This window comes from Triturus cristatus, chromosome 3_2 (genome assembly GCF_964204655.1).
Source record: "Triturus cristatus chromosome 3_2, aTriCri1.1, whole genome shotgun sequence".
Taxonomy (NCBI): Eukaryota; Metazoa; Chordata; class Amphibia; order Caudata; family Salamandridae; genus Triturus; species Triturus cristatus.
In genome coordinates this window covers 1,126,629,328-1,126,651,405 of record NC_140584.1, presented here as the reverse complement: position 1 = coordinate 1,126,651,405, position 22,078 = coordinate 1,126,629,328, and the positions used below count along the sequence as shown (strand labels likewise).

Genomic DNA, 22,078 nt, shown 5'->3' with positions numbered 1-22,078 from the left:
GAAAACTTCAAACATTCCTTCCAACAAGATTCATTCTCCATATTAATCATATACAAATTATTATGATTGACAAAAAGCAGTTTAAGCAAACGTTTTTTATGTGTATAGGCAAAAAAAGTGTGAAAACTTTTTGTATTTAGCTATATATACATACATACATACATTAATATTTCATTATATACAATACATAAATTTTAAACCAAAACGTAAATCAAAAACAATAGGAATATATCCTCTATTCCCTATTACCCTATTTGTAAATCTGGATGCTCTCACTTTTTTTTGAAAGAGCATTCCGTTTATCAAAAATAGCCCTAATATAAAGTACTGTGAGGAAAACCACTCCGCCCTCTAAACATTTTTTAGTACTTTTGTTATCTTATTTTGCAAACAATTTTAATTTAGCAAGGGATTCTTCAATTCCTAAAGACGACGCGTTTCAGTCCAACTGGTTTTGGGCCTCATCAGGACTAGGTTGTATAAGGATATCTTTCGGTAAGGACTCCTGAAAGATAAATGTACTATCTTACCTCCAAATATACATACATATATTTACATCTATTTACATATATACAGACATAAACCAATACACAGGAACTTCTGGACATATTAACCATATATATTTTTCTTACTCCTCTCTTGAAGTGGCAGTCCATGAGAGTATTTTATTTTCAACATGCACAACTCAGTGTCAGAAAGTGTGAAAATAGATAAACACCTTAACATCATGAAAGATATATCACCCGTGACTTAACCAAAGTAACCAGAGGAAAAAATTGAGGAAAAAATAGAGGAAGCCCCTTTAGAGAAATCAGCCATCTCTTCATCACAAAGTATAAAAACTCCAAAGACTCGTGAATCAGAATGTGTATAAATGAGCCAACAGAACTATGTAATGCCAAAATTCCAATATTAGGTGGACATCAAAACCAGGTCCATAATTACCAATCTTTTTGAGTAATCCCGGTTTATTATATCATCTGGAGTAAATAACCGCCGGCTTTAAAGGGTATAACTTGATGGTGCTGCAGACATCAAAGAAAAATATATGGCCGTCTATGTAAAATATAGTCTTTTTAAGTAAGTTACCATGGCGCATCTAAAAGTAAGCTAGTTACTTATCCAAAAATAAATCTACATCAGCCCATTTAATACACTCTTTCAAAACCTAACCGTTAATCTAATACCAGTAGTTCATTAGGCATTAGTGATCATTCGTGATCTTTAATTAAAAGTATTTTCTGTAAATATGACCCAGTATACCATATACTGCGCTTCAGGCACCCCCAATTGGCAACAATCAAAGTATGGTGTCACAACTGTTCTTACCGGCACACAATGGACCTTAAATCAAAAAACTCTGCATCACGTAATTAGAGTCACAAGACTTTTCCTCCTTGCTCCGTCGTTAATTCTATAAGAAAGTGAACGCATCATGATTCCGATTCCCGATCTCTGGTACAAAGAACTAAACCACTAACTCTTTTTCCGTGACCCAGTAATGAAAGAGGGCTGACTCTTACCGTTACTTTCAGTGCTCTACACGCACAATGTCTGCCAACTCGCATCTCAGTTCCGGGTCCGTGGTACAAGTCACGTGACCGGGGCTTGCGTCCTTGCGACTATAAAGGCTATGTATTAACACTAAAAACAGACGTGCACTGCCGCTGAGGACAGACTCAAGTGAATCAATGTCATTAGTGTAAAATTTTGCTTTTCGTGATTCAAAAGATAAGAATAAAACAAGCTAAAAATAAAGATTTGTAGACTTGTAGATTTTTAGAAAACTCGACCCAAAGAGTGAAGAAAATTAAGATTAAAGGTAAAAGAAAATGATATTTGCACCTTGTATACCGCATGTAATCTGCCACTCCGTACATTCTATCTAATCAATGTCTTACATTTAAACCACAAGTCAGTACAATCAATATGCAATTGCCATACAGGTCATTAAGACCTTGTGTCGCTGTGTGATATTTTTCAATCAACCTTGCTTCTAGTCTATTCAGTTTTGCTTGTAATTCATCATTTTTTACATTTTGAATCGACAATCAGTACAGACCAATGCATATCATTTTCCGAGTGTTTTTTTTTTAAAAATTGGTATACGAAGGGCGCTCCCTGCGTTGAGACAAGCATATGCCACTGGCAGGATCAATCATATTGGAACACCTCCTGGATGGGAGGAGTCATAGGCTCGTCCTGGATTAATATTTAAACCCCTCAAGAGCCTCCTTTGGCATTCCATGTTTGCCTGTGGGAGGGTGGGGGGGCAGGGAAAATACACAAGGCACCAGCAGGCCCAGCCTGCTCAGCAACAACAGAAGGGGAGGCTGTCCATGGAGCTGGCTGAGCAAGACACAGGGGTTCTGTGTCTTGGCCTGGGCAGCTGGGGTCACCCAACAAAATGGTTGTTCGAGCTGCTGTGGGAATTCACTTGGTGGAGAAGGGCATCGTACAGGTGCGCAGGGTCTGGATAGCTAGGCAGAATACAGGAATAGCACCACACGGCCCCATTAAATCTGGGCAGACAACTTCACAAACTACCAGGCTGCTTAGCCCTTACTCTGCTGAGTTGCCTTCACAAAGGTCTGACCCGTAAGTCGCACAGCAGGGATGGAAGCTTTTTGCTTGAAACAACAGTCGAGACCAGGGCTGGCTTAAGCACTGGTGGGGCCTGACGCTATAATCTTTTTTGGCGCCCACTCTCCCCCATGAACTTGTCCTCAGATTTCCTCACCACCACCCAGGGACTCGGCTATGGCGGAGGAGCATCACCCCACAGAAAATTATAATGAAACACTTTTAGGAGTTGCTTTGCTGAGTCCGTCCAGTCTGGGATGGGGCTGGGCATGGTCGCAGCGACACTAGCAGGGCAAAGAGGATTACCGGGCACTGAAAGTGCACATGTTGGACAGCAGGCCAAACATGCACACTTGTATATATCCTTAGAAATATCAGCAGGGCTCAGGAGCACAAGCTCCCAGATCCTGCAGGAGTGTGAAACCGGCCTGCTCCACCCAATCCCAGCCCTCATCTCATGCTGGGAGTAATAGCATGAGAGAAGGGCTGGGATTGCATGGTGAGCTGAAAGCCTGTGCTCATGGTAACTGCAGTACCGAGAGCAGAGGAGCAGTGAGGCTCGGGAGCAGAGTGTAAGTGTATATTTATTTATTTTTCCTTGCTCTGCCCCCGATCTGCCCCATCACGTAGAACCGGCAGATGCAGCAACTGCTACCACCCTGCAAAAGTGTCCCTCTTCTCTTCATATCTCCTCTCTCACATGCATTTTAATTGTCATTAAAGTGCTGGCAGAAGCTGGCTTTACTAATCCACTCAGCTGTCCACATAAAATTCAGATATTTTCTTTGCAGCATGCATATTAATCCTGTGCGCTACTTTATGGTGAGTCAAAACTGCCACTAGCCAAAACTCCTCTGTTTCTCTCTAGCAGGAACATTAATCACACGAGTTGTCTTCGCATTTTTATTGCTGCCTGAAAGCTAGTCGCACAAGGAACTCTGAAGCATGTGCTTATACATCATAAGTTGCTGCCAATGTCCCCCTCCAGGTCTGCGCCCAGTGCAGCCGCACCGGATGTACAGCCCTTAAGCTGGCCCTGGTCGAGGCTGTACAAGCAGTCCATACCTAAATGGATCAAGTGTGACCAATTACTCAGAGTACAGTGCTGGCTAAACTAAGAGCAGACTGCCCTTCGCTCCCCTGCCTGCTCTTTAGGAAGCAAGGCTCAGAGAAAAAGCCCCATGGACTGGGCTGGATGGCAGCCACAGACTCAACTCTCCACCCCAAACCACCGGAGCACCCCGGCAAGGCACCTACGGGATCTGGGGAGAAAGGCCTGAGGAACAAGGGATCTCTCAAGTCTTGGCCCTAATAATCCAGAGGAAGGCTACCTGCCTTTCTTATTCACCATGAACACTGTGTAAATGGCAGCCATTGGAGTGAATACATCCAACTTTCTGGACCCCTGACTGGACCCGGAGAGTCAAATAAGCCTTCATTAAGGCTTCCAGATCAGCACTGCTATCGCAATCACAGTATAGTGCTGGCTAAAGAACCCAGAGTAAGCTAACATGAACAAGGATATCAGCTTCACATTCCTGCCTGCTCTCGGGGATGCAAAGCTCAGGTGAAACAACTATCGATCAGGGTGTGTAGGCAGCCGCAGACCCGGGGAGTGCCGGGTGAGAATGACCGGATGAAAAGGTGGTCCCAAGTACCCTAACTCTTCTTATACAGAGCAAGGCTACCCTCCTTTTGTCTTATCTGATCACACCAAGTGACAGAGGGATCCATCATAGAAAATACACACAACCTACTGGAGCACTGGTTGGGATCGAAGAGTCAAATGAAGCCTCATTATAACTTCCAGTGTTTCCCCGCCATCTGGGATTGCCATAGAAACACATTCACGAACTAGGTTTGGTGTCTTTACCTCAAGAGTAGAGTTCAATTAATAGTAAGTTATTTTCTAGGCCTTGGTGTAATTCAGACTAGGGATTCTTTACCATGCCTACATGTGTGGTACATAATGTGCCATGCTAAAATCACTGGTAATGTTTTGTGCTTAAAATAAACAAAACACGTAATTTCCTTCATGAGACTCAGTGTTCAGAATTCCATGCTGCCCTGGAAGTCCCAATTAAGGATCAGTTGAACCTTGAAGTCCATCAGGACTCCAAAGAGGTCAGACACATTCTCTTCAATGTCCCACTTGGGTGACGGTGCGCACAGATCACAAGAATGAATATTGCTCTGGTGGGCCCAGGGTGAGGACCACAGGGATCTGCTTTCTGTGTGCCATGCCGCAAAATGCCTAAGACTGGGACCCTGCAGGCCCTAGGAGGCCTCCCTTCTTTTTTCAGGATAAGAAGTTTTGATCGGGCCCCAGATCAGAGCCCCTGTGGACCCAAGGGGTGAAAGCTCCTGTACTGGACTCTGCTTCATGGCGCACTGTGTCACTTGGAGCCTAGGACAGGGACCCGCAGGCCAAGGAGGCCTCTCCTGCATGTTTTGGATAGGAAGCTTTGACTGGACCCTGGGTTAAAGTCCTGGCGGGAGAGGGGAACCCACCGGTCTGGGAGGACTCTTCTACTTGCTTGCCCAGGGTAAGAAACTCTGACCAGGTCTGAATCCCAGCTGGCCCAAGGGAGGAAGCCCTGGGCTCTCTTCTCGTGCCTGTCATGTCACAAAGTGCCAGGGATAGGTTCAGAAGTTCTGCCCGGACCCCGGTCAGAGCCCTGACGTGGGCCAGGGGTGGAAGCCCCCGGACCTCGGCTCGCTTCTCCAGCCTGCCAAAAAACAAATTGCCCAGGGCAGGGTCCTGCAGTCAATGAGAGGTCTCCACTGCTTGTCTAGGTTCAGAAGCTCTGACCAGTCCCAGGACCAGAGCCCCGGTAGGCAGAGGGTGTGCGCCCCCGGTCCTGGGCTCCCTTCTCGGGCCCTCTGTGTTTAAAAGTGCCTGGGATGGGGTCCCACAGGCCTGGTGAAGTCTCCCCTGCTTGTCTGGCTTCCAGAGCTCCGCCTAGGTCCTGGGATAGAAACCCAGTATGCCAGTTATTGGCTCAGAGTCCCTGTCCCCTCCAAGGGTGAGTAGAATCCTTTTTGAGAAGTCATGGTGTAACCAGATGGCCTTCTTTCGAGTCCGGCCATCTAGTCCCTCCTTCTGGGCACGTGCCATGCATTCCTATCGCGTGCCTAGATAGCCGGGTTGACATGGAAGTCCAGATGAGGGCTAATTTGACTCTTTGAGCCAAGATAGGGCTTTAGGAGGTTTGTGTATTTTCTCTGATGGACCCCTCTGTGACTCAGTGTGCACAAATTACAAGAAAGGGGGTTGACTAGCTCCAGATTAGTAGTAACTGGATTCCAGGGACCCCCTTCTTGTCAGTGATTCTCTCCTAAGTGCCACTAGGGCCTAGTAAGGACCCCCAGGGACCTGTGTCTGCAGCTGCCTTCCCGTCCTGTCTGACGGGCCTTTCCTTTGATCCTTGCTTCTTGGAGAGCAGGTATTGATGCTAGGCTGACATCCCTATACAAGGCAGACTCATCAAGGACATTTTAGCCACTACCATACTCAGCCACGGCCTGTATAGGGTGTGCTACCGGGGCGGTGATGTGGGGCGGGGGAGGGGCAGGTTGGGGGGTTGTAAAATGCGGCATACGACCGATTTCAGGTAAGTAACGGGAAAAAAAACGAATTTCGTTGCGCGCGCTGCATCGCCAAATGCCGACATGCCAGAGCAGTTGCCTAGTTTGATCAGAGATTGTGGCATGCAGATTCCCCTTCTGCTAACTGAAGAGTAGCGCAGATCATTAGATACTTTAGAACACAGCTTGATAGTTTGGTCTGATTGAAGTCTGGATGGCAGCATATTAAAACACTAATTCAAAAACGAAATAAAATAACAAAAGAAAGTCAGTGTTTCGTGTGCAGGAATTATGCAGGGTTGGGTGCTTCATATCTAAACATAAACACTTAAACTACACGAATGACTGGTTTCTGAATAGTGTGCTTCATGTGGTGTAGCACAGAGGTAAACAGACTTGTCAGAAGACAAGCACACAAAAGCAAGACAAAATCACATCCGGTTATCCACGCTATTAGTATTCATTTTACAGCCTCAGGCAGTACACCTGCACAGTATCTTACACAGTCACCCTCTGTGCACCGAATTCGAAATGTGAAAATAGGAGCAAACGAATAACAAGCACTGGCAAAGACAAGCGGTCTGGCTTGCATTTTGGATTTGCCAATACAGGAAGCGAGCTGGCAAGTTCGCTCACTGGAAAGAAATTATTCATAAAGATAATATAGAAAAATAGTGATATATAATTAACAGGGTGTGAAGGAACAGTGTCATATAATATCTCTCTTTGAGTAGTTTTCTTTTGAGGTATTCTGGTTAAATGCTGCTCCTCCTCAAATCCGCTGTTTAAGTGCAGTGAGACAATAAATGCCTCAAGATAATTTGAGTGACATACCAAGCAAACAGCAAGTTTTGAGAACTAGGTGCTCAAAGCACTAAGAGGCAGGACTCGGTTATCCCAAATGGTTCATCAGTTTTTTGCGATATTTCTCTAATTTTTAGATGTTTATACTAATAGGTCGCATCACAAAATCTCCGTCGCAGAATAACCTGCCTAATGAATGTTAATTAGGCAATTTCTATTTACAAAAAATGAAAGGATGTGACCAGGCAACCCCTTTATGAATCAGTTATCCCCTCCTTTGAGACGTCAGTAATTGATTAATGGTTTGCGACTAAGCTTTAAGTGTAACAGCCATAAATAGCAATGTGCTGTGAGCCCCTGCACATTGTCAGTGGGAGAAAAGAGTCCCAAAGCATTGAGGGTGCTGGAAAGGCCAGCATCGGGCTTACTTCACGTGAGTACACTGACCGCCTGTACAACTTTCTAGGTAAAAAGATGTACATGTTGGGGACTCTGGTTCACTCAAGGCAACCATTCCACCTTCTTTGACTGAGACTGATTATTGGGGTATCCTTGAGCACAAAGAGATATTGTGGGGCATTCAATGCACCAAGTGTATCAAGTCAGCCTTTTGTCTAAAAAGACACTTGAGAGTGCGGGCTCATCAGAAGCGATACCGTTGTTTTGCCTGGGAGCTGGTCATGTAACATAACAATACTCCTTAGTATGTGCTGGTGTCTTTTCTTTACAGACAAACTGATTCATAACCTACAATACTTAGGTTGGATTATTTGCAGTTATTCTGAAATGCTTCATTGCAGATCATAAAAGATTACGGTCGGGGTCAGTTTGTGAGGGTTGCGAGGCCCCGTTGAACGTGCGTACCCTGTAGCACCAAGGCATGTTTCATGACCTGGGAAACTGCTGTAAAAACCTTTGCAGTTTAGATCCAGTTGAGCGACGGACCGCAACATGATGCGTTAACTGCTCAGCGGGGGCGTAACTACAGCAAACACTCAGCTGCGCCCCAAAAACAAATGACATTCTGAATTTGGAATCTGAGGGACACAGAATAGCATCGCTACAAGTGACAACTCCCGAACGCACTCAAGTGCATGAATCATGATCTCATATACACATGCACAATGTGCTGCGTGTAAAACACACACACTGAATGCATTTAGCATGGAGCCCTTGGAGGACACTTTTGAAGAATGTGTCCCTTTTCCTAGCTCACCGAGGGTAATTGCAGCAGGCACAGGGCGGCTTCAAGAGAGAAAGACATGGAGGGGGGGAAGGCAAAGAGAATGTGTAAAGCTACTTAGGTACTGGCCAGTTTTCAGACTGCCAATCAGGACAGCAATGAAGGACCTCTCCTTCTGTCTGCCTTGGGGGCGTTTCGGTGCGGGGCTCCAGCTGTGGTTCAGGGTCTTTATTTCCGTTTCCACGGTTCAGCTCAAGGTGTTCTTCTGCCTCTCTTCTGCCTGCCTCTCTTCTGCCTGCCTCTCTTCTGCCTGCCTCTCTTCTGTTTGCCTCTCTTCTGCCTGCCTCTCTTCTGCCTGCCTCTCTTCTGCCTGCCTCTCTTCTGCCTGCCTCTCTTCTGTTTGCCTCTCTTCTGTTTGCCTCTCTTCTGCCTGCCTCTCTTCTGCCTGCCTCTCTTCTGCCTGCCTCTCTTCTGCCTGCCTCTCTTCTGCCTGCCTCTCTTCTGCCTGCCTCTCTTCTGCCTGCCTCTCTTCTGCCTGCCTCTCTTCTGCCTGCCTCTCTTCTGTTTGCCTCTCTTCTGTCTGCCTCTCTTCTGCCTGCCTCTCTTCTGCCTGCCTCTCTTCTGTTTGCCTCTCTTCTGCCTGCCTCTCTTCTGCCTGCCTCTCTTCTGCCTGCCTCTCTTCTGCCTGCCTCTCTTCTGCCTGCCTCTCTTCTGCCTGCCTCTCTTCTGTTTGCCTCTCTTCTGTTTGCCTCTCTTCTGTCTGCCTCTCTTCTGTCTGCCTCTCTTCTGTTTGCCTCTCTTCTGTCTGCCTCTCTTCTGCCTGCCTCTCTTCTGCCTGCCTCTCTTCTGCCTGCCTCTCTTCTGCCTGCCTCTCTTCTGCCTGCCTCTCTTCTGCCTGCCTCTCTTCTGCCTGCCTCTCTTCTGCCTGCCTCTCTTCTGTTTGCCTCTCTTCTGCCTGCCTCTCTTCTGTTTGCCTCTCTTCTGCCTGCCTCTCTTCTGCCTGCCTCTCTTCTGTTTGCCTCTCTTCTGTTTGCCTCTCTTCTGTTTGCCTCTCTTCTGTCTGCCTCTCTTCTGCCTGCCTCTCTTCTGCCTGCCTCTCTTCTGCCTGCCTCTCTTCTGCCTGCCTCTCTTCTGTTTGCCTCTCTTCTGCCTGCCTCTCTTCTGCCTGCCTCTCTTCTGCCTGCCTCTCTTCTGTTTGCCTCTCTTCTGTTTGCCTCTCTTCTGTCTGCCTCTCTTCTGCCTGCCTCTCTTCTGCCTGCCTCTCTTCTGCCTGCCTCTCTTCTGCCTGCCTCTCTTCTGCCTGCCTCTCTTCTGTTTGCCTCTCTTCTGCCTGCCTCTCTTCTGCCTGCCTCTCTTCTGCCTGCCTCTCTTCTGCCTGCCTCTCTTCTGCCTGCCTCTCTTCTGTTTGCCTCTCTTCTGCCTGCCTCTCTTCTGCCTGCCTCTCTTCTGTTTGCCTCCTGGGATCCAGAGGAGAGCTGTTCTTTGGATGGAGTCTTGTTCTCTTCTGATGGTGCGTCCCACGCATCTCCATCTTTTTTCTCATAATGATGTGGCCCGTGGTCTCTTGTTTGTGTCTGGTGAGCAGTTCCTAGTTGGAAATGGTTCGCAGCCAAAAACTTTGCAAGACGCTTCTTAGGTTGCTGGTGTGAAGGTCTGACAGTTTGGTGATGTCGCTTTTCATCATACACGAGTATGGACAGAATGCAGCTCTGGGAAAGCTTCAGTCTGGCACTCGTGCTGTGCTGAGACGACCTCCGCACATTGTTTGGCATCCTGAAGGCATCCCTGGCCTCATCTAGTCTGCTCTTGATGTCACTGCCTGATAGTACTGCCTAGGTAGGTGAAATCTTCAGTCATGGCTAGGTCCTCGCCATCTACCTGCATTGGCGAACAGTGTGCAATGTTGAGTGGCATGCAGGGGCGGTTCCTGCATATGGACCTTGGGGCATTATCTCGCTGATATTTAGGCCCCCCCACTCTGCTTTTATGTGTTTATTTATTACATTTAATTCAGAATACACTTCTTTAATTTTCATGTGCCTTCGTCTACAGCAGACGTCTTCTGCCGCGGGCGGGGGGGGGGCGTGCTGTGAAGTGGTGGGTGGGGTTTCAATTTTGATCAACAGAGCGAGCGCACAGTAGGTCCAAAGTGCGCATGTCAGACTGGATGACTACCCTTCCCCGGCCGGCCAGGCATGCTCACTAGAGGCCGCTCTTTACTGCAGATTAGTGAGCCGGGGTCAATAAAAAGCCACAACCCATGGTCTCCTAATGAAATTCAGCAGCTCAAGCCAATCCTGGAGCTGCTCTTATTCTGTGTACAGCGAGTGAGCAGAATCTGGATTGGCTGCAGTGCCAGACGCGTTGGTAGGCCTAGTCTAGGCCTCGGCCACAGAACGCAGGGCCCGTGGGGATGGGAGGCTCTGCCCACGCAGCATGACCAATCACTGTAATGGCTATTGTGAAGCCATGCAGTGATTGGTCATTTCTGCTGTTACTGGGCCAGTGTCTCAACCCCCTCTTTCTGTGCAAACAAGGGAGAGGCCATACGTACATAGGGTAAATCACTAATCGCCCCACATACCTTAGGAGTGATCCTTACTGTGGCTAGGTACTTCCTGGTCGTGACTCGTCTTGTGTGGCAAATAATAAACTAAACCGAGCTCAGATCAGATCTCTGCTCAATGCCCTGAGTGGGTCCATCTCTATGAGTGACTATGATTCAGGTGAGAGCTGGGTGCCTGGTGATTCTTGAACATTAGACTTAAGGGAGCAGATGCACAGTCGGTCGCGCTGCTGAACGTGGATAGACTGGGTGGCAGGTTATTTTTTTTTTTTAAATAATTTGAACAAGGTTTTGCCACATTATTTATATTGAGCATTTCCAATTAGCCAATAGTTTCTACTGGACCTTTTTGGAAATCTATGGGTTTTAGTTATGCCAAACTTCTGAGAAATCTTTAGTTGATCCCAGGTGACTCTTGAGTAGCGAGCGGTGTGTAAAGCAGGCATTTGAGTTAATTTATCATATCTGTTTAACTTTTTTTAACTTGTTTATATAGCACGACCGAAGGTTTTGGAGTGCTTTACATACGCACCAGTTACATTACACAACGACATTTTCATATGTTTTTTAGGCAAGGGAGATAAAGTGTTTTGCCCAGAATCACGGGATGTTGAGTCGACGCTGGGACTCGTAACTTGATTTCCCGCTCCAAAGTCAACAGGTTTTGCCGTAACGCCACATCCTTGCTGCATAAAGCAAGTCAGCCATGCGGAAGAGATACTGATAGCCACAAAATGATCTGCGAAGGCCAGGGATCACCCTTAGGCCAGAAGTGTTGAAGGGACTGGCCAATACTAAGCGAACTAACATAATAATGTATAAACAATGAATGGATTTTTTAGTGGTCATTTTCCTGGATTGAGAAGTTAAGATGTTGATCGCGCTCTCTTTCTTTTTACTTGGCTGGCAGCTAGCTCTGAGAGTCAAAGATTCATTTAATCATTTACTTCCAGCAGTGCTGAGCGTACTAAACAATTCACTAGTAAATGTATGGGTCCTACTCGTCTACCTCTTGGGCCGGGCGCCAGGGCCACCTGCTTGGAAAGCAGGTGTCACTGGTGGGTATTAAAATCTCTTGACCCTTTTCGTGCTGGTGCCGGGCGATTGGTTTTCATATTACGTAAATGGCACCAGACAGACCAGTCTACAGTGCGTCCTAATCCAATCCAACTTTAGATCTGGAATCCACTCCAGGTTCGAGATGCACACCCCAAGGGTCAGACTCCAGCCCAGCCTGCCTGCCACCCCTTCAAAGGCCGCTGCTTCCCACGGTTCCTCAGAAAACGGCCGCAGGCGTGCAAACCCCCTTGGCTCAGCTGCAAGTGCTGCGTGTTCCACTTCCGCCTCAGTATACATTAAATAATCGCTGAATTACAGTCAATCCGATGTATGCTAATCATTTCCCTTTGTCATTAAGTAATATAAAAAATATCTCTCAACGCTTTTATTCTTTTTTAATTTTTTAATTTTGAAACTCGAAAGCCAGCCAGCGCTGTTTCTCCATTTCCTCCCTCATGCCTTCTGTTCCTGTGGCTTTTGCAAATGGGGCTGCCTGCACTTTTATTGGGCCTCCACGGTGGCTGCGTGCAACTAAGGACTCTGCCGCCGACCGCGGCCCCCGCAGGGGGCCACTACAGCGATCGGCACCCTAGTGCCGTCGGGGCACCGGTCACCCCTCCCCACCCCCTCCCAAGGGGAGGGGGCGGGGACGCCGGCCGGTGTCCCCCTCTCCTTGTGCTTGCCCGGAGGTGACGCACAAGCGCGTCACTTCCTGGCCCCTGTGGGGAAGGGGAGGATATTTAGCCTTCCCCACCCTCCTGGCGATCTCTTTGTCGCCCAGCATGCCGCATATAGGACGTTCTTCGCCGTCGTGTCGTCGGAACGTACGGTGAGTCTTGCTGCACCTTACTGCGTCCCAGCCCTGTCCCTGGGCAGTACCAGGTCGACAGGGCCCTGTGGCACGGACTGCCACGGGTAGAGGGGGCGCAAGATACATGCTTGTGTGGTGACCAGAGAGGGCGGGAAATTTGAACATGGGGGGCCACGAAACGCACTTTGTGGAGGGGGGGACTCGCCCGTCAGGGCGGTCGACTCTGGTCCGGGCAACCAGTGTCGAGGCCCAGCAGGTACGCGGTGGTTCGAGTTGCGGTGCAATTTTATCACTTATCTGCCCCCCCAACACCACCTCCCCCCTCACCGGAATAAGCTGTGGCGCTGTAGTGCAAGGGTCTAGCCTGCCGGGCTTGGAGTCATGGGGATTCTCGTTTCCGGCAGCCGCCGTTGGGATGGCAGGCAGCCGGGGGGGGGGGTAACTCAGCTCGGGGACACGGGCATAGGGCTTCCCGGCCCGGCGCATGGTACGCCGCGGCCAGGTCCTGGGGGGAGCCACTTTAGCTGTGCCCGGTCCCTCCCTGTACAGGGGCTGGGGTTTCTATTCCGGGCCAGGGGGGCGGCCACAGGAGATGGGGCAAACCCGGGAACCATTGCGGCGGGGGGGTGAGTGGAGGGCCTCGCGGGGCCTCCCCCCTCACCGCTGATTTGTCACCTCGGTTGTCGTGGGGGATACCGCCTCAAGGTCGTGTCCGCTCCCAGTGATGTGGGCAAATCACTTAACCTCCCAGTGCCCTGAAACTTAGGTAAATACGGTGCTCATGCACAGCGCGCTGATTACCTTCGGGTCGAGCCCGCGCTGTGCCCTTGGCGAATCACTTTAAGGTTCCCCGTGCCTGAAAATTTACGTAAATACGGGGCTTATGTACAGCGCTCCGATTACCTTCGCGTCGAGCCCGCGCAGTGCCTCCGGGCAAATCTCGTAATCTTCCTGTGCCCGAATATGGACTTAAACTTGGGTCCCATGTACAGCGCTCCAATACCTTCAGGCGAGTTACTCTGGGACTCAGGGTAAGCATGTACAGCGCTTTCCAATACCTTCAGGGAGTCGCACTGGGACTCAGGGTAAGCATGTACAGCGCTTTCCAATACCTTCAGGGAGTCGCGCTGGGACTCGGGGTAATCACTTTATCTTCGTGCCGAAATGCGTAGGTAAATATGGTGCTCATGTACAGCGTTCCAATGCCTTACCGTCGAGTTCGCGCCGTAAGCCTGGGCAAATTACTTAGCCTCCCCGTGCCCGAGTGTGGGCATAGGTAAATATGGTGCTCACGTACAGCGTTCCAATGCCTTCCAGTTGAGTTCGCGCCGAAACCCTGGGATAATTGTAGGAGAGTAGGGTCTGCTTTTTATGTTCACCCCCACTTTTTGCTTTTGCTCCACTGGTTTTCGACTTAGATGTGGCTGTGGGCCTGCTAATCAGACCCACAGCCCAGCTGTTCTCTCTCTAAATTCACACTATGTACTTTAGGTACATAACCCAATTGGTAAGGATCACCTTCTTGGCCCCTGTACAGTGTACCCTAGGTACCCAGGGCATAGGTGTTCCCTAGGCCTACCAGGGGCGGCAGCATGTATTATGCCACCCCTGGCCTGGCCTCACAATTAGACACAACTGGCTGATCACTCAGCTGGGGCAGGGTCGTGTAATCACCCCTTGCTTAGATATAGTATACCTATATCTGCCCTCACAATAGACACATGTGTACCTATCAGTCACTCCTATGGCAGGCCTTAACCATCCTGGAGGCAGAGTGCTTGGTAACATGTGAGATGGTGCTCTAGCATGAGCTGAGCCTGTCTGCAGCTTTCGGAACCATGTCCTTATAGCTGTTCTATGATATTGCCTACCATATACTCTTAAGTGCCTTATAATCTTAAACGGTTATGGTAACTATGGTTTGGCTTTATCGAAACATGTCGTGTAAGGTGTCTAACACTGTGGAATACTACCCCCACACCATTTCTGGGGATGAGGATAGTATTCCTCCCTTATAGAGGGAGAAGACATGTTAAAATCATACTGCCCGGTTAAAGTTAACCAGAGCCCCAGCATCACAAAATGGATGCTGCTGCCACAGACACAAGTCTGACCTCCTGCTGCTGGGAGACCTTCCAGCAAGGGAGGCTTGGACAATAGGTTTCCTGCCTTGGGAGGTGCTAGCACCACCCCAGACAGGACTTAGTGTTATGGGGCAGGGAGGGATGAAAGAAACGACACAATGCCTGGGGCACACAAGGTGTCCCATGCATAGTCCGGTTCAAACCGGTGCTGGGGCACTCCAGCCCCAGTCCTGGCGAGAAACTGGACAAAGGGAAGGGGGTGTAACCACCCTCCTCCCTGGTCCCACCCATAGGAGGGACCTAGCAGGTAAACCAGCCCCCCAGATTAGTATAAGAGTGGGAGCTGGGTCCTTAGGACTTTAGATAATCCTGAAATCCTGCAACTTGAACAGAAACTCTGGACCTTCGACATTCGACAAAAAGAAGACTGAAGAATCTCCCTTGTGGCCAAGGAGTGGCCACCCTGTGCAAACAGGCACCATCAAGCGACCTGCCATTTGCTTTGCCCACGTTCTACGAGGTACCGACTGCAGAGCCCGCCTGCAGACCAGCGCCTTGATTTCCAGACTTCTCCGACCCTGATCCACACCCACAGCAAAGCTGAGATCCGTGGAGGTGACGAGAGATGTGGGACCGGCTACCTGGGAAAATTGGCTACTAGCTTCCAGCGCAGCTTCTGAGGCATCCTCGAAGTTGTGCTCTGGCGATTGAGAAGCCCCAACCCCGAGCACCATCTGCAACAAAGATCAGCCCTCCACACTCCACGAGTTCTGCGTGGGGCCCTTCTGCATTTTCCTGCTTGACGCATCTGTCCGGTTTTTGGCCCGTTGGCTAGTGACCTCTGTGACGACGAACCTGTAACTTTCCACCAACTTTGGGATCCACCGGACACTCTTTACTGACTGCCTGTCAGCATCTTTCTTCAGGCATCCATAGGAGTCGACGACGAAACCCGACACAAGTTCACACCTATGCACGCGCAGCCTGTAGGCTAGGTAAACTGAGTACTCCGGTGCTCACGTGGGTATTGACTATCCTAGGGTCTAGTTTCCAAGTCTCTAACTCCTAGCTACTTCCGAAGTGTCCTAAAACTCTTTAATTCTAAATACTTCATTTCTATCGACTTTTACGCATTACGCGTGAGTGTTTCCACTCTGCACCTGAATCCCGTGGGCCTCCTACTTCCTAATTCCTGGTAGTGTAGTGTAGCCACAGCGATTCCCTAGGCCTATCCTGTGTTCGTGACAGTGGTTCTTATACCACTTACTTAGTATATGGTTTGCGTGGCCCCTAGGGCCTAACTGTATCACTTACCTGTGTAACCTATGTATGCTTGATTAAGATTGTGTTGTACTTACCTCTAATCTCATAAAGAGTGCTGAGGGTGTTTTGACTTAGAATAAATACATTCTATTTTTATATATCTGTTGTGGTGTCCTTTCATTTGATATTCAAGGGGTTACAAATGGTATAACAGCTGGCTTCACATGCCATTCAGAGATTAGCCTAAGACTGCTCTTGTCCATGCTACCACTAGGATAGCTGGTCTATAAGGTTGACTTTACAACCAATCACCATAAGGGTTGTTTGGACTGATACAAGGTGTACACTAGAATTAGTGACATCATATATGAGGCCAACTTCTCACATTGGTGAGCAGCGGTTGGGATCTGAGCTTGCTGTTGTAATACCATTGTAATCTTGAGATATCAAATTGAAAGATCACAAAGATATTTGTCAGGTACATATAACATAGCTTATAAATACTTAAGTTCTACTGAACTTAGCAGTTGTAGGTTGAAGGGCCTAGCACACCCTGACTACAACTACTAGAGAGGTTTAGTAGATACAACTAGTGTAGGTAGGTGTACACACCACACCCTCACTAGATCATATCTCTGAGAGGAGATCAAGATGATACTCTCTCAGGAGGGGTAAATCCTAGAAAGATACCCTCTAGATATGATACCCTAACTTTTCAGGAGATGAGACAATTGTGTACCTCCAGAAAGTTAAAACAGGGTGCAACCCCTACCCTCATTTATCTAGTGGAGATTTTAGAAGAGTATGATGCTCAGAAAGCCTCCCAGGATGGTACCTTAGGTACCACTGACGGTCTACCCTCGACAGAAGACTCCCCTCACCCTACAGATGAGTCAGAGAGTTCAGAAGATGAGGTAGATAGCCAGGTAGTAGTTGGGAGACTCAGCCAGGCTAACTTAAGCATACATGGGAGTCTGAATGGGGTCCCCCCATCCAGACCCCCAGGTGGGCTTAACCAAAGGGAGAGGAGAGGAAGGTCTCCTTCAGGGGAATCTATCCACTCCCACATCTCCCATAGCTCCAATGCTTCTTCTCATAGGGGGATGACTTCTCCCCAGAGAAGAGAGCATCAGGCCAGAATGAGGGAAGTTAATCTGAGGATTGCAAGGGATGAACTTGCCCTTGCCAAGGAGAAACTTGCTCTGGCCAGAGAGCAAAAGTTAAGTGGGTTAGAACCCACTGGTGGCAGCAATATCCCTAAGGATTGAGACAGGGCCTATGATAATAGAAACCTGAGCAAGATTGTCCCTCCCTACAAGTGTGGGGATGACATCCACAAATGGATAACTGCTTTGGAGAGGGCCTGCAGAGTACAGCAGGTACCCCAGAGTCAGTGGGCAGCTATCTTGTGGCTCTCCTTCTCTGAGAAAGGTAGAGAAAAGCTCCTCACAGTTAGTGATGAGGATGCAAATAATTACACTGTCCTGAAGAGTGCTCTGATTGATGGGTTTTGCCTAACCACTGAACAATACAGGTTGTTGTTCAGGGATACCCAGAAGACACAGACTCAGGACTGGACTGACTTTGTAGATTGTGCCACTAAGGCTTTGGAAGGCTGGTTACTGGGCAGGGGGGTTAAGGACTATACAGGATTGTATAATTTGATCATGAGAGAACAAATACTTAACAACTGTTAAAACCAGCTACTGCATCAACACTTGATTGACTCTGAACTGACTTCTCCTCAAGAATTGGGAAAGAAGGCAGATAGATGGGTCAGGACAAGGGTTAAGCAGAAAAACCAGAACCAGGGCGGTGATCAGAAAAAGGCAGACCAGAAGGGTAATGAGCAGAAAAACAAAGACCAGAAGTCTTCACCAGGCCCCCAAAAGGCTCAGGGGGAGGGTGGTCCCAAAAGGGATAACAAGAAAGATGGCCAAAAGAAACCCTGGTGCAACAACTGTAAATCCAATTCTCATTGGTTTAGTGAGTGTACCAAAAAGGACAATCCCCCAGCCACCATTGCCCCTAAGGCAACTTTACCCCCTAGTCCAGCTGTAAGTGGTGGTTCCTAGCAAAAGGGTGTAGTAGGGTTAACCCTGGGAACTGAGGAGGATTCTGGCCTAGTCAGAATTCCAACTCAGGCTGTTCTGATCTGTGATGGGGACATAGCTTTGTCCTCTACTGTAGGCCCAAGTAACCTGGGCAAGTACAGACAGACTCCTTTTATCAACAATAGAATGGCTCAGGCCTACAGGGACACTGGGGCTAGTGTCACAATGGTGACACCTGCCTTTGTGGACCCTGGAAAGATCATGCTGGGTGAGAATTACCTAGTGACCAACGCCAGCAATGCCACTACCTCCCATAGTGTGGCAATTGTTAACTTCTCCTGGGGAGGGGTAACTGGCCTCAAGAAAGTTGTGGTGAGTTCAGATCTTCCTGTTGAGTGTCTGTTGGGAAATGACCTTGAAACTTCCGTCTGGTCTGAAGTGGAGTATAGGACCCATGCAGAAATGCTGGGAATAGGTGCACATGTCCTTGCTGTGACCAGGTCACAGGCCAAAAAGTGCAACACTGAACAAGTGCTGGATCCTGGGACAATGGACCAGTCACAACCCAAGAGAAAGAGCAGTAGGGGTAAGGTTGTGCCTTCCCCCCTGCCTCAGGTGGAGGATCAGCCCTCATAGGAGGATGATTCTGAGAGCCCTGAAGGAACCTAGAAGAAATGGAACCTGATCAGGTTGAGTTTCTTGGGACAGGGGGAACTTCCAGGGCAGATCTGAGACAGGCCCAGTTAGACTGCCCCTCTCTTGAACCCCTCAGACAGCATGCTGCTGCTGAGGCTGCAGGGAATGCTCAAGGTACCCATAGAGTGTATTGGGATGAAGGGCTGCTGTACTCAGAGGCTAGAGACCCCAAGCCTGGTGCTTCCAGGAGTTTGGTCATACCTTTAAGTTTCAGAGGCTTCCTTCTTACCTTGGCCCATGATATTCCCCTTGCAGGACACTTAGGCCAGAATAAGACCTGGGACAGACGTGTCCCTCACTTTCACTGGCCTCACATGTCAGAAGATACCAAGGAGTTTTGTCGCTCCTGTGTCACCTGCCAAGCCAGTGGCAAATCAGGTGGCACCACAAAGGCCACCCTCATACCACTACCTGTGGTGGGGGTCCCCTTTGAGAGAGTGGGGATAGACATTGTAGGACCAATGGACCCCAAACAGCATCTGGGCACAGCTTTATACTGGTGATAGTGGACCATGCCACCAGGTATCCAGAAGCTATACCCCTGAGGACCACAACAGCTCCTGTTGTGGCAAGGGCCCTACTTGGAGTATTATCCAGAGTGGGCTTTCCAAAGGAGGTTGTCTCTGACAGAGGTGCCAACTTCATGTCAGGATATTTGACTGCAATGTGGAACGAGTGTGGTGTAAACTACAAATTCACTACCCCCTATCACCCACAGTGTAATGGGCTTGTGGAGAGATTCAACAAGACGATGATAAAAGATTTACCAGATAAGCTTAGGCGAAGATGGGACATCCTTTTACCCTGCCTTCTGTTTGCTTACAGAGAGGTCCCACAAAAGGGGGTTGGCTACAGCCCCTTTGAGCTTTTGTTTGGGCATCCTGCAAGGGGACCCCTGTGTCTAGTAAGGGAAGGATGGGAGAGACCTCTCAGACAACCCAAGCAGGACATAGTGGATTATGTACTTGGCCTCCGCTCCAGGATGGCAGAGTATATGAAGAAGGCTTCTAAAAAACCTTGAGGCAAGCCAAGAACTCCAAAAAGCTTGGCATGACCAAAAGGCTGTGCTGACTGTATACCAGCCAGGGCAGAAAGTGTGGGTGTTGGAGCCAGTGGCCCCAGCAGCCCTCCAAGACAAATGGTCTGGACCCCACACTATTGTTGAGCAAAAGGGAGAAGTCACCTACTTGGTGGACTTTGGGACTCCCAGAAGCCCCCACAGGGTGCTTCATGTCAACAGATTGAAGGCATATGTTGACAGGGCAGACTTGGGCTTACTCATGGCTACAGATGAGGGGCAGGAGGAAGAGAGTGACCCTCTCCCAGACCTGCTGACTCAGAACCCTGATGATGGTTCAGTTGATGGTGTGGTCTTTTCAGACAGCCTCACTGAGCATCAGCAACAGGACTGCAGACAAGTTCTGCAAGCCTACAGACATATGTTCTCTCTGACCCCAAGTCAGACAAACTGGTGCACCCATGAGGTGGACACTGGTGATGGTCTGCCTGTGAAGAGTAAAATCTACAGGCAACCTGACCATGTCAGGGACTATATAAAAGTTGAGGTACAGAAAATGTTGGAGCTGGGAGTCATTGAACCTTCAGAGAGCCCTTGGGCTAGTTCTGTAGTTCTGGTGCCAAAACCTCACACCCAAGATAGTAAGAGAGAGATGAGGTTTTGCGTGGATTACAGAGGTCTCAATGCTGTCACTAGGACAGATGCCCACCCAATACCTAGGGCAGATGAGCTCATTGACAGATTGGCAGCTGCCAAGTTTTTGAGCACATTTGACCTAACAGCTGGCTACTGGCAAATCAGACTAGCTGAGAGTGCAAAAGCCAAAACTGCTTTCTCGACCCCAGGAGGACATTATCAATTTGTGGTAATGCCCTTTGGTTTGAAGAATGCACCTGCCACTTTCCAAAGGCTGGTGAATCAAGTCCTTGCAGGCCTGGATGACTACTGTGCAGCTTATCTTGATGATATTGCTGTCTTTAGCTCCACCTGGGAGGATCACCTGGTCCACCTGAGGAATGTTTTAGAGGCCCTGCAAAAGGCAGGCCTCACTATCAAGGCCACTAAGTGCCCAATAGGCAGAGTAAGGTTGTGTACCTGGGCCACCTAGTCGGTGGGGGTCAGGTTCAACCACTGGAGAGCAAGATCCAGACCATAAAGGACTGGACTCCTCCAATTACCCAGACTCAGGTCAGAGCTTTCTTGGGGCTGACTGGGTACTACAGAAAGTTTGTTAAGAACTATGGGTCCATTGTGACACCACTTAATGACTTGACCTCCAAGAAGATGCCAAAGAAAGTTCAGTGGACAGTAAGCTGTCAAAAAGCATTTGATGACCTGAAGCAGGCCATGTGCACTGCACCTATTCTAAAAAGTCCAGACTACTCCAAAGAGTTCATTGTCCAGACAGATGCTTCTGAGTTGGGTGTGGGAGCTGTTCTTTCACAACTGAATGTAGATGGTCAAGACCAGCCCATTGCTTTTATTAGTAGGAGGCTGACCCCTAGAGAGAAACGTTGGTCAGCTATTGAGAGGGAGGCCTTTGCTGTGGTTTGGGCCCTGAAGAAGCTGAGGCCCTACTTGTTTGGCACTCACTTCAAGATTCAGACAGACCATAAGCCCCTCGTGTGGCTAAATCAGATGAAGGGTGAAAATCCCAAACTTCTTAGGTGGTCCATTTCCCTACAGGGGATGGACTTCACAGTGGAACATAGACCGGGGACTGACCATGCTAATGCAGATGGACTCTCCAGATATTTCCACTTAGTACATGAAGACTCAACTGGTCAAGGTTAGTTTAATGTCCCTAAGTTTGGGGGGGGGGGTTGTGTAGGAGAGTAGGGTCTGCTTTTTATGTTCACCCCCACTTTTTGCTTTTGCTCCACTGGTTTTCGACTTAGATGTGGCTGTGGGCCTGCTAATCAGACCCACAGCTCAGCTGTTCTCTCTCTAAATTCACACTATGTACTTTAGGTACATAACCCAATTGGTAAGGATCACCTTCTTGGCCCCTGTACAGTGTACACTAGGTACCCAGGGCATAGGTGTACCCTAGGCCTACCAGGGGCTGCAGCATGTATTATGCCACCCCTGGCCTGGCCTCACAATTAGACACAACTGGCTGATCACTCAGCTGGGGCAGGGTCGTGTAATCACCCCTTGCTTAGATATGGTATACCTATATCTGCCCTCACAATAGACACATGTGTACCTATCAGTCACTCCTATGGCAGGCCTTAACAATCCTGGAGGCAGAGTGCCTGGTAACATGTGAGATGGTGCTCTAGCATGAGCTGAGCCTGTCTGCAGCTTTCGGAACCATGTCCTTATAGCTGTTCTATGATATTGCCTACCATATACTCTTAAGTGCC

The 22,078-nt window shown here is 48.7% G+C and overlaps 1 protein-coding gene across 2 annotated transcripts in view; it reads left to right on the top strand.

Annotated features, from left to right (window-relative positions):
* LOC146859237 (polypeptide N-acetylgalactosaminyltransferase 17-like) overlaps window positions 1–22,078 on the top strand; it is a 1,122,647-nt gene that overhangs the window by 312,582 nt on the left and 787,987 nt on the right. The gene's annotated exons all lie outside the window — the stretch shown is intronic.